This window comes from Hipposideros armiger, unplaced genomic scaffold, assembly GCF_001890085.2.
Source record: "Hipposideros armiger isolate ML-2016 unplaced genomic scaffold, ASM189008v1 scaffold_576, whole genome shotgun sequence".
NCBI classification, from domain to species: Eukaryota; Metazoa; Chordata; class Mammalia; order Chiroptera; family Hipposideridae; genus Hipposideros; species Hipposideros armiger.
Genome location: NW_017731926.1, coordinates 988,749 through 1,001,343, shown reverse-complemented (window position 1 = coordinate 1,001,343; position 12,595 = coordinate 988,749). Strand labels below are relative to the sequence as shown.

General features: G+C 36.7%; 1 protein-coding gene across 6 annotated transcripts in view; it reads right to left on the bottom strand.

Moving 5' to 3' along the window:
- The window catches only part of WDFY3 (WD repeat and FYVE domain containing 3), a 240,176-nt gene extending 233,115 nt beyond the window's left edge, over positions 1 to 7,061 (bottom strand). For all 6 annotated transcript variants that reach the window (XM_019624066.1, XM_019624070.1, XM_019624068.1 and 3 more), the window contains exon 1: positions 6,973 to 7,061. The gene's annotated coding sequence lies outside the window, so the exon portion shown is untranslated. The remainder of the gene's footprint in view (positions 1 to 6,972) is intronic.
- Between the last annotated feature and the right edge of the window lie 5,534 nt (positions 7,062 to 12,595).

Genomic DNA, 12,595 nt, shown 5'->3' with positions numbered 1-12,595 from the left:
TCATATTCTTTTAGGGAAAAGAAAGAAGTGATGTCTTTCTTCGGATGTCAGAGAGGCAGGCTAGCAGGGCAGTTACATGCCCGAGTCCGGAGAATGACTCCTCGGTTTGAATCCTGCCTCTGCCATTTCCTAATCATGACCTTTGGCAAGTAACTTTTCCTGTCTCTTTCCAGCAGCATAAAATTAGTACAACAGAATCAATCTTATAGGGTTGTTATGAAGAATAAATGATGTAACACATGCAAAAATCTAGGAATCAAAAACTATTCAGTAATTATTATTATTATTAGCTATTATTTAGGAGGAGGTGGATTTCATATATCTTTTACATTATAAAACTGAATTCCTTGAACAAGGCCATTCTTTAGCAGGCGCAGTAAATGAAAACATAAAGATACATGAGTCAAAAAAAGGGGAAATAAAGATAAGCCCACACTGAAAAAAGAAAAACAACACAATCCCTACAGTAGGGCCTCTGCAACAATAAACTAAGAGGCATTCTTTCATGAGAGATAGCTTGCCTTCTGATAAAATTTTGTTAAAGCTTTCTTTCAACAATCCCTAACCAAAAGAAAGCCCTTATTCCCGAGTGCCTGCTCAGATACAGCAAAGTACCAGGAGAATCTACTGATGTTGGAGCTGGGTAAAATTATTTAAAACGTATTTTTTAATTTTAAAATAGTTTACAAAAGTAGACCAAATATTAACTCTAATTTGAAAAAGTTGGAATTTTGAACCATGATTGGTTCAGAGGTGACCAAAAAAATGAATTCCTATGGGGCTTTTTAAAACTTCTCTGGAGTAGGCAATTACGTAGTTAAGAAAGACTTGGAGGTACTATAAGGAGAAAAACAATTCTTGAATCATAAACACATGATGCATGATTTCCTTTTTACAAAATAAACAGTAAAACTAAATACAAAAGAACCAAACTGGAAGGTCAAACATTATGTAGAATGAAATAAGGAAGGGAAGGGAGGGCAGTGGAAGGGAGAAAGGGCAGGTCATTATAAATAATTTCAGCTATTTGGAGGGGAGAAGAACCAAAATACCCTAATTTTTATAAGAAATCCCAAAGTGACTAAGTAAAAAATAAAAAAACAAACAAAAATTTTAAAGGGCCTGTACTCCTTACCTATGTTTTGAAATAAAATAATTCTGCAACTCATATTTGCTTCAGCATATAGACACAACAGTCCTTCATTCAGTCAAAACATACTGAATCTTTATTCTCAAAATATGATTCTCTAGGCTTTTTGAGGTTCCTCCCCCACTTTACCCAAGGAAGATAATAAGACAGCTTGAGAGCTTGTATTTCAGATTTCCCCCACTTCCTCTCTTCCTGTACCGTTTATGTTGTATAACACTTTCAAATTACAAACTCTTATGGAAAGCAGCAGCCTTCTTCATTTTCATTTATATGAAGAACACACACACACACACACACACACACACAAAATGTGCTCAAAGGTAAAGCAGATGTCTGACCAAATTAGGAACAAAATGTACCTGAGTGGGAGACTTCCTCCTAAATTCCTATTTCCCTCAATTTAGGCATAGGTCCTTTTCTAAAAAGGAGAAGGAGCTTAGATTTCTTAGGATGCTACTAAGAGGTCACAGTCATCTCTCACAATCAGATTAATACACTTTAAGATGTCTTTTAGTAGAGGGCTTCATAAAACTGGGCACAGCGGGCAATCCTACCATGAGTAATGTAAGACCACTGTGACATGTCCTTTACAAGATGATGAAAGAACAGACATCCCTTCTCCCACTCCTTTCCCTGAGGTCAAAACAAAACACAAAAGAGAGTGGGGCTAGTGGCCAAAGTTTAAAAAGAAAACAAAAATGAAAAGCTAACATCTAGCGTTCCCAATTAAAAAAATAAACATATTTAGTGACTACAAAAATATCTTTTCAGACCTTCTCCCAAAACAGCACACTTATTTCCTCCATTCCCTTTTTCCCATTCTTTCTAAGTCAACAGTTTTAAGCATTGGCTCTAAACTCATATCCTTTTATGGAAAATCTATCCTACTTTTCAAAAATAAAGTCAATATGCTAATAAAATGTATAACCAATCAACTACACACTAAGGACAATATATTATCATTAGCAGGACATCATTTTCTTTATATTCTAACCTTCAAAATTCATTAGTAAAAATGACTTAAGGTCAATGCTTATGACAACAAATGACAGCTAACATAAATGTAGCTTTTACTTACTATGTGCCAGGTACAGCATTAAGCACTTTACAAGCATTATCTCATTCAACCCTTATGATACTTCTATTAAATACTATTAATAAACCCATTTTACAGATGAGGAAATAACAAGAGAAGTTAAGAAACTGTCCTAGAGCAAATAGCTGTAAGTGATGATGCCATGATTCAAAGCAAGAAATATGCCTAAATTTGGGGACTTAGGAAAACCACATCATTACACTGCAGTTTTTATTCCTGTATCTGCTTTTAATATTGTATGTAATTTTTTAATCATACTGTCAAAAAAGATTTATGCATAATTTGTCCTCAAAACAAGAGCCAAATTAGGGATATTCAAAGCCAAAAATCAACTCAATGATATAGGTATAGAAACCCCAGGCTCTGGCCCATAAACCAAAAATCTAAGGAAAAAAGTTTCACAACAGGGAATAAGGTGTGATTAAAATGATTTATATTTCTAAGTACCAAACTTTAAGTACCATTTCTTGAAATAAAAAACTGAATTAAATTTTAAAATCTTAATACTCGTAATGATATTTTACTTTTTAACCTTTTTTTTTCTGATTATACACACTTTTTAAACTTCATAATATAAGCTTCACATTAAGTATATTTGTACTTTTTATATTGTATTGAATTCCCTGCTTTGAACTATTCAAACTCTCTCACTATATGGTTCTAAAAATAACACATTCTACACAGACTTTCATTTCTGGATAATATTTTTCTAAACCATAAAACATACAACACTATTTTCCTCATAGAGTCTAAAGCCTAAAATCTAATAATAAATCTATCTATTCCCAGAATTTTTCAGGAAAAAAAAAAGGCAAATTATAAACAAAACTCTCAGGTCAATATCCTGGTAATGCAGAATCGTAAGAGCCTAAGTTTAAACTTTTTTGCCATAATCAATGCAACAGGCTTTTTTTTCTAAGAAAAATCATTACCATTCATTCAAATCTAAGAATAGATTCCCCATTCCACTCTGTGTATCAAAAGAAAGTCTTAAATTTAAAATTCTGTATGGTTTCTGTTAAACTACATTCTGCTAGCACGTAAGAAAGGATATCACACAGAAATCCTGTTGAATTCATACTTATTCAAAATTCTGTATAGTGTCAAATGATAAACTTCCAAACTTAATGAAATCTATTCTGATGAAGTTGTTTAAAACAATCTTTTCTTAATGAATCTGAGATTTTTCTCAGACTAAATTTACTGAAGAAATGTTACTCCATGTGCTACACACACACACACACACACACACACACACCCTTGATTAACATATACAGATAATGCCAACTAGGTCAACTTTCACTTCCAAAAACACAACTAAACTGCTTTCCAAAACAAAGATGATAAAATGCACCCACAATAATGTTTTCCAAGTACTTCATCATCAATATAAATATTTGAAAACTGCTAACTGGCAGATACAATATACATGATTGTGCCACTTCATTCGATAAAAGTAATGATAATTGGGCATTTCCCCTAGCCCAGTTTGGTGTATATTAAGTATCTTCCAATGTCTGATAATTTCTAACATTTTATAGTAACTTAGCTGTAAAATATGACCACAGAGAGTTGATAAAATTAATTTTAATAACTGTGACTTCTTACTTTTAATTTTTTTAGGGAAATGAAGTTAGGCCTTTGGGTATTTTATGAGAAATAGCAGGTTAATAACTCAGCAAAGTGAAAAGGCAGGTACTTTAAAAATTCTACATAGGACCAAAAAAAAATGATTTAATAAAAGGAAACAAATAAACACAATTTGCTTTAAAAAAAAAAAGAAAAGAAAGAAATGGAAGTAAAAGTTACATTTTTCCTTTTTTGTGTAAAGGGGGAAGGGGTATTTTCTGTTTACGAAGTAATATGGCACTAAAGTGATAAACTTCTAACGTTTAAGACTAAGCTTTATGAATAATATAATTTATATATTTGTCCACTTAGCATCTTTTCTTCTTTCTTATATACTATGGTAGGGCGCTTCAAAGATGGCTCCCAATGACGCCACGTCCTAGTATGTACACCCTGTGCAATCCTCTCTCTTTGAGTGTGGGCTGGACCAAAAGATCCTCTCTTCAAGAACAGAAAAAGGTGATTGGATGCCACTTCCATGATTACATTACAAAAGCAAAAGGCTCACATGGCACAGAACTAAAGTAGGCTGCTAGCCAGGATGCAACACAAAGAACTGGGGCCTTCGGCCCAACAACCAAGAAGGAACTAGATGCTGCCAACAACCATGCGAGTGAACTGGAGGCAGACCCTCCTCCAGGCCCTTCAGATGAGACCAACGCCCGTCAGACATGCTGAAGGCAGCTTTGTGAGAGACCCTGGGCCAGACGACCCAGCACAGCTACGCTCAGATTCTGATCAAAAAAAGGTAACTCTTGTTTTAAGTCACTAAGTGTTAGGGTGATTTGTTATATAGTGCTACAGGTTGACCTGTATCCCCCTCAAAATTCACATGTTGAAGTCCTGACCCCCAGCACCTCAGAATGTGACCTTATGTGGAGATGGAATCTTCACAGAAGTCATCAAGTTAAGCTGAGGTCATTAGGGTTGGCCCTAAACCAATATGACTGCCATCTTTATAAAAAGGGGACACTGGGACCAAGAAACGCACATGCATCGAGGAAGGGCTATGTGAGGCACATAGAGAAAAGCTGTCCATCGACAGGTCAACAAGAGGCCTGAAACGCTTTTCCCTCACAGGCTCTGAGAGACAATCCTGCAGACACCTTGATCTCAGACTTCCAGGCTTCAGACTGCAAGACAATCAACTTCTGTTGTTTAAGCCTCCCAGTCTGTGGTGATTTGTTACGGCAGCCCTAACAAATTAATACATGTAGCAATAGAGAACTAATACATATACTCAATTCAAAATAACTTTTATTGACAGTACCAAAATTAGCTTAAATACAGGACTCAAGCAGACGACTAAAGCTTCCAAGTCTTTATTCTGGAAAAAGACATTAGTCCATATCAGAAAATCTTAGACCACAGAAAAAAAACTGCTGCTGCTGCTGCTGCTGCCGCTGATGTGCCAAGAGCTGTTTTGAACACATAACATACATTAATTCCTCACAAGAACCCTATAAGCTACCGCCATCATTAGTTCTACTGTTTTTGTTTTTGTTTTTGGCAGCAGCTATTCTGTCAGAAGCAAGTTCCACTTTTTAAGTACTACTATCATTAATTCCATTTTTTAAGATGAAGAAACAGGTATCCAGAAGTTAAGGTCAGAGCCAATAAGTGGTCTGGATTTAGTAGACTGAGGTGCACAGAAAATAAGTGATTTATCCAAAACCATAGTTAGCAGTTGAGCTGGGACTAAACCTAATGGTCTTTTCTCCTCTCTTCAAATCTTTTTCTCAAAAAATAAATAGAAAAGGTTTTCTTTTACTTGCCACATTCAATCTTTGTAACACCGCTACCTCAGAAATATATATCTCTCTGTCTGCCTCCTCCTGTAACCACGCAAACATGGTTACCCATTTTCTTTCACTCCCTGAGCCCTAAAAGGCTGCCTTTCAATTCCTAAGGCTTTTCTGGCATCTGTGATAATGGTTTTCACATACTGGAACACAAGATTTCACTTCTACACAGTTTGGGAAATACAGCTTTAGCTTAACGTTTGATCCAAATTAAAATAAGAATGCACCTGGAAAGAGCAATACTATATTATCAGTCATCTTTATTTTAGTAGGAATAAGTCAGGTCCTATACAGATAACAGGCTTTGAAACACAGATGGCAAGACAACGAAGGCAAGGTTTTAAAATGACCCTGTCCCAAGTCAGAACTTGTCCTTAGACACCAGACTGCAGACTCACATCCGTTCTGAGAATTTCGGACTGGACACTTAAGAGTCAGCCTTTCTGTGAGAGTCCGACTTACAAGATACAAAGCTAGGGAGGTGGTGCAACCATGTTTCCCTGACAGAGAATGGAAATGTGAAGAAAGCCAGTCCCCACAGAGTGAGAGGGATGCATGTGCAGGGGTGACGCCCCACTGAAAGCCTGGGGGACATCCAACTGCATGTGGTTCCCGGGTTCTTCTTGGACCCAGCTGCTTTTCTGTCCCCGGATCCCTTGGTGTCCTGTGTGACACACCCAAAAGACTAACAGCTTCCTCTTTTTGCTTACGTTAATTTGAACTGAATCACTTGCAATTAATAGAGAACAACCGTGGTCAAAAAGATATCCTCTCCAAAGCTGAAGAACATTATTGAAGGACTTAATAACCTCGTGTAAAAAATAAGCTCTTCAGGAACAATAATGCAAAGTAAAATACGAAAACTATGGCAACCAGATGGTGCTAGTACTCGCAAGTGCCTCACAGCACGTTCATCAATCAAACTAGTCACTCAAAGTAACTCCAATACAATCGTTACAGAGCCTGTGTTTCGAGCTAGATCTTTCCAGGGAAAGAAGAAAGGAAATGATGCTTTAATGTCACGTAGGTACCTACTGTAAAAGTAATAATGCTTTAAAGCCAGAATTGAAAATGAAGATAATTTAGTTTAACATATCCTGTTTTGGATGTTAAAAGCCATGCAGGAAAGGAGGCTCGCCTGAGTTTACCCAGCCATCAGGAGTACAGAAGGACTGAAACCCAGCTGTTTTGAATCACAGTTCAGTGGTCTTCCTACAGGGCAATGATGCGGCAAAGACTACCATGGTTCTGTCCCTGGTTCCCTGTCCAAGAGAAAAAGCAATCCTAAAACTGACCTGATTCTCTGTTCCTGGCTGGCATGAACCTGCGTAGAAACAATAGGAGTGGCAGGCACTTTCTTCCTGAAGCAGATGTGCAGAAGTATTATATCTGTGATGAAAGAAAGAAAAAGAGAACCCAGTTTATTTTCAGAGTATATTTTAGCATCATGAGTCATTCATTTTCTACTGACTCTCCCTTCATCTTATTTGTTGCCAATGGTTTAATAATGGAACACATGAAACACTTCGGGATAGATCAAATTTGCTATTCAAAATTCCTAAGAATGTAGCCATTTAAAGCTGGTCTCTATAGACCATCTGGTTCAGCTTCTTCATTTTACTGGTGAGGAGACGGAGACCTGGAAAAATTGTGCAAAGAATCGATGACAACACAGTTAATATTTAGTGGCAGAGCCAGGTTTAGAACCAAATTCTTCCCACTTCCAGTCCAGTATTCATTTGTGCATCACAGATCTTTTTGGAAACTCAAATATGAGCAAATAAAGAAAGAAAAATTTTATGTTATTTCTCTAGGTGTATTTGTCAAACATCTGAAGATAAATGTGGTATAGGGCTGAATTAATTTGTTCTAAATTAAAATCAGAAAGCATTGCTTCCTCATTCAATGGTTATCAACCTTGAGTCATTTATCATACCTCATATAGGATATTCAAATATTCCTTTTATTTACCATTATCTTAACACAAAAACACTAGTACATGAATCATGAGATCTAGGTTCTGGTCTTTCTTAACTCGACTCTCAACAAGTTCTATGTTCTTAATTATTAATTATTTCTTTGGTCCTAAAGCTCCTTTACTCAAAAATGAGGAGCTTGGATTAATTCCCATGGGCCTTCTAACTGTAAAACATTATGCCTAAGAATAGCTTTAACTTTTAGCAACATTATGGTTTACTGATCAACCTCTTGTTTTTGTTGTGTTAATCTCTTTGATCACATTATTACAATAGTTTAAGCATAATCAGTAATATTGCCTTCATATAGTTAATTATCATTAAAAAACTATGCAACAATAACCTAGTTTTGCTGTCTAGCTTACACCTTATTTTACAAGAACCCAGCTAGAAGTAGAAGGACAAGTATTTTTTACTATCTACCTTTTATGTGATTTCTAAGAAAAATCCTGAATCATTTTCCTAAGTCATTCATTCAGTTATTCATCCAACAAGTTGTTACTGAGTGACTTCTCAGATGACAGACACAGGCTTAATCAGATAGAAGACTTTAAAACAAGATACCTCTAGTGAAATACTGGGTGGTGTTAGGAATTCAAGTGGCAGTGAGGGAGTAGGCAAAAGTGATGAAATGTCTCCTAAATCGTGACCTCAGACTACGCCTTCGTTATTTTTTAATGTATTAATTTCTACATACAATAAGTATTTGTAACATGTTTTAAACTCGAAGCAAAATAACAGAATGACCATTCAGGTACCTGTCACCCAAGGAAGAACCTAAATACAGGTTATTGGCAATGTGCCTCTGATGTGCCCCTTCCTGTCCCATGCCTCACCTCTCTTCCCTTCTGTACCCTGGATCTACTATCTGATATTTTGTGTTTCTCATTCCTTTGCTTTTTAAAAAGTATATCACATATGCACGTATCCCTCAACAACAGTGTTTCATTTTGTTTGTTTTTGAATTCTGTAAAAGTGGTGTTAAACAGCTCCTGTCTTCTAGGGTTTGATTTGTTTATTCAGTATTGTGTTTTCAAGATTCACGCATGTTGTTGCATGTGGTTAGTTCACTCATTTTCATGCAGGATCACTGTGCACTGTGTAAGCATACCATAACTGAATTATTCATTCCCTTTATAATAGCATCTTGTTTTCCTCTCAGGCTTTTTTGTTTGGTTGGTTGGCTTTTTGTTATTATGAACATTACTGCTAAGAGAATTCTCATATACATCTCCTATTCCACATGTGCCAAAGTTTCTCTTAAGCACGCGCCTGGGAGTTGAGGAATATGCATATGTTCAATTTTTCACCAGGATGCCAATTTTTATTTTCCCCAACGTGTGTTTAGCAATTGATAATCCCACCAGCAACAAGTAATTCATATTGGTCCATGTACTCTCCAACATTTAGTAATGCCAACTTCTTAATTTTGGGGTGTAAAATGGCATCTAATTGTGGTCTTAATTTGTATTTTCCTGATTAACGAAAATTGAGCATTTCTTCAAGTTTATTGGCTAACTCATGTTTCCTCTTTTATGAAATGCCCATTCATATCTTTTGCCCAACTCCTCCGTTGTTTGCCCTTTACTGATTGTTTCAGAGAAATTTTATATGTATTTTGGACTCTGATTATTTGGTTTTCCCTACTTTGTAATTACCAGATATAGCCAAGTGTTGACATAAAGCAGCAAGGGGCCAGACAGAGCTGGAAACAGCAAGGTAGTGTACCAATGTTTATCTCAACCCATTTTTGTAAATGAATGCAGTCTACAGATGTCTTAAAGTATCAGAAATCTAAAATATTATCTAATTGATCCTGTTTTAGAATCTTTTATTTTAATATAAATTCAGCCAAGGGCAAATGCTCTAAGATGATTTCAGTGCATTCTAACTGCAATATAATTTCAAGTATCAGTTTTAAACAAATCACAATTTAATCACAACTTTAAATAGAATTCTTATTTTGACCAACATTTTACTTTTTTTTTTTAATTTCATGCTTTGGTTGCCTCCAATGTAGAATAAGTCAGTTTTATTGTCAAATGAGTGAGTTTGAATGTATATGCACATAGGTATGAAAACTAAAAGTAAATTATATAAACAGAATCCCACAGAGACATGGATTCCAGACTTGGCTAGACAATTTAGCCATACTTCCTTGGCTTAACTATGTCTTTAAGTTGGTCTACTTCTACCTAAAATGAAAATCGTGCTGGGTAAATTCTAAGGACCTCTGAATAATACTTTTCGGCTTGAAGATTAATGAGGAAAAAAAAAAATTCCAGATAGCCCCAAAAGAGTTGTAAGAATCTCTTTCCAAGAGTTACACAAACTAGACAGACTAAAGAGTAACAAAAAGCTAAATGTATGGGGGAAAAAAAAATCAACAAATAGGGTTGAAGCCCTCTTATGGCTTCTTCGGACTCCTGGTAGATCACCTGATGAACAGCACCATACAGGGGAAAAAAATTTAAAAAGCCACGTAAAATCTGACTCACTCTATATTCTGGCCTTGATTCCTATAAAAAGCAATCAGAAGAGAATTTCCAAAACCACACTCATCCACTTACTTCTCCCGTGCCTGGACTTTCTGGGACCACATCAAGTCTAAACAACACCTCCACTGTGATACTAGATGTTATGCCTCTACTATTCAAGTGCAGTGCTCTATTTAACAAGTCCTACTTGTCTCTCCTACATCAACTGCCTAATTTCCTCCTTGCAATAAAGCAAAACTGTGTGTGTGTGTGTGTGTGTGTGTGTGTGTGTGTCCCATCATTAGAAAACAAACAGCAGCAACAACAAATCCTTTCACACCCCCCAACCCCCCACGCACACACCCCTCTAGGTTATGGCCAATTTTTTTGATTCCCTTTTCGGCAAAAGGTCACAGATGTATTGTCCGTACTCTGTCTACAAGTATCCTTCAATTCAAATTGAACATACTCCAAGTAGACTTTGGCTCCCCATCATACCACGGAAACTTGAAGGTCACCAATTACCTACTGTTGAATCCAAAGTCCAGTCAGCTCTCATCTTTCTTGACTCATCCGTAGCATCTGGCATCCAGTCCTGATACACTTTCTTTACCCAGCTTCCAGAACAAACTCTCCTGGTTTCATCCTAGTTCGCTGGCCACCCCTCCTCAGCCTTCTTTGACTGTTTGTCCTCTTCTCACTGATCACTAAAGGTCAAGCATTTACCCTCTCTCTAATCTACCGACAAATACTGTTAGCTTTATCTACAAAAGCTACAAAATAAATCCAGGATCCGACCAATTCTCATCACCTACATCGAGACTTTGACCAGAACAGTAACTATCATCTCTCACTTGGATTTTTCCCAGTTTAGAAACTTGCCTCCCAACTTCTACACTTGCCCTATTTCAGTCCTTTCCCATCAAAGCAGCTAGTGATCCTGATAATCTTACATGAATCATATAATGTAACATTTGTGCCCAAAATCTCCCAGTGGCTCCTCACCTCAGAGTAAATGCCAAACTCTTTAAAATGGCGTAAAAGAACCTACGTAATTTGGCCCCCATTGCCTCTCACCTCATTTCCTGCTAACTTCCTTTGCTAGTCCTTAAACATGTTAGGCATAGTCCTGTCCGAGCCTTGAAACTTGCTGTTCTCTCTGCCCAGATGCTTTTCCAAGAGATGATTATCTCAGAATGTCTCACTCCCTCATTATCTTCAGGTCTTTGCTCAAAGGTCTCGGAGGCTGAGTTTTGCCTATCCACTCTATTTCAAACTGTAACAATTCTTTTCCCAGCATCCCTAACCCACCTCCCTGATTAATTGTTCTCCAATGTGTCTAACATTCTTTTATTTCGCTTCTATTCCTGTTCGTCTATGTGTTCTCCCACAAAAACATAAAACCCATGAGGGCAAGGGCTTTCTTTAGTTCGGTGCTACATCTTCAGTGCCTAGAAAGCGGTCTGGCACGTAGTAATCATTCAATAAACATTTTTCAATCAACAAGTGAATACTTACTCTCGTAGTGTTCAAAATGACAATCTTTCTGCGTTTCAAAACAAGATAATCTAAATTATCACAGGGCAACAGCCAGGTTCTTGATGTAAAGTAATCATTCTAGTATTTCTTCAACAGATAAGTGATAACAGTAACTCCGAAGACTTCAGTGGACATTGTGGCTAATACTTCCACAAACTTAAATAAATCACTATAATACTTCCCCACCCCCCTAAGTTAGGTTTTAGACTTGCCAACTCAGGGTGACTCATTTATTTTCCACTAACTATTGTCATACTCAACAATGGCTGTTTCACAGAGCCACAACACCAACACACAGGAAAATATTATAAAAATGTTCATTCCAAACTGGTTCCAGACAAACAGCCAGACTCTTTATAAGTAAGGAAAGTCTAAAAATAAAGGGCGGGCATTTTTTAATGCTTTCAATATTTTGTTCGGAGATAATTTCAAACTTACAGAAAAGTTGCAAATTTAAGAATATAAAAATCACCCTATACCCAAAGTCAGCAACTGTCACTGTTACCCTTTTTGTTTTGCATTTGTGTTCATGTGCCCTCTTGCACGTTCTTTCCATACACACACACACACACACACACACACACACACACACACACACACACACACACACACACCCTTTCTTTTCCTAAACCAGTTGAGGATAAATTATACATAGCATGGCCTTTGCTCTTTTGCGTTAATGTGCATTTCCTAAGAATAGAGATATTCTCTTTTGTAGCCAGAGCAGTTATCTTCAGTAATTTGAACACGCTTAAATATTTTAATTTACTCTACCATCTGTATTCCGATTTCTTTTCCCAGTTGATCCAATAATATCTTTTTTTTTTTAAGATTTTTTTAATTGGGGAATTGGGGGATGGGAACAGCGCTGGGGAATTGGGGGAAGGGGAACAGACAAGTTGCTGTCCTTTTGTTCTTCAGTCTAG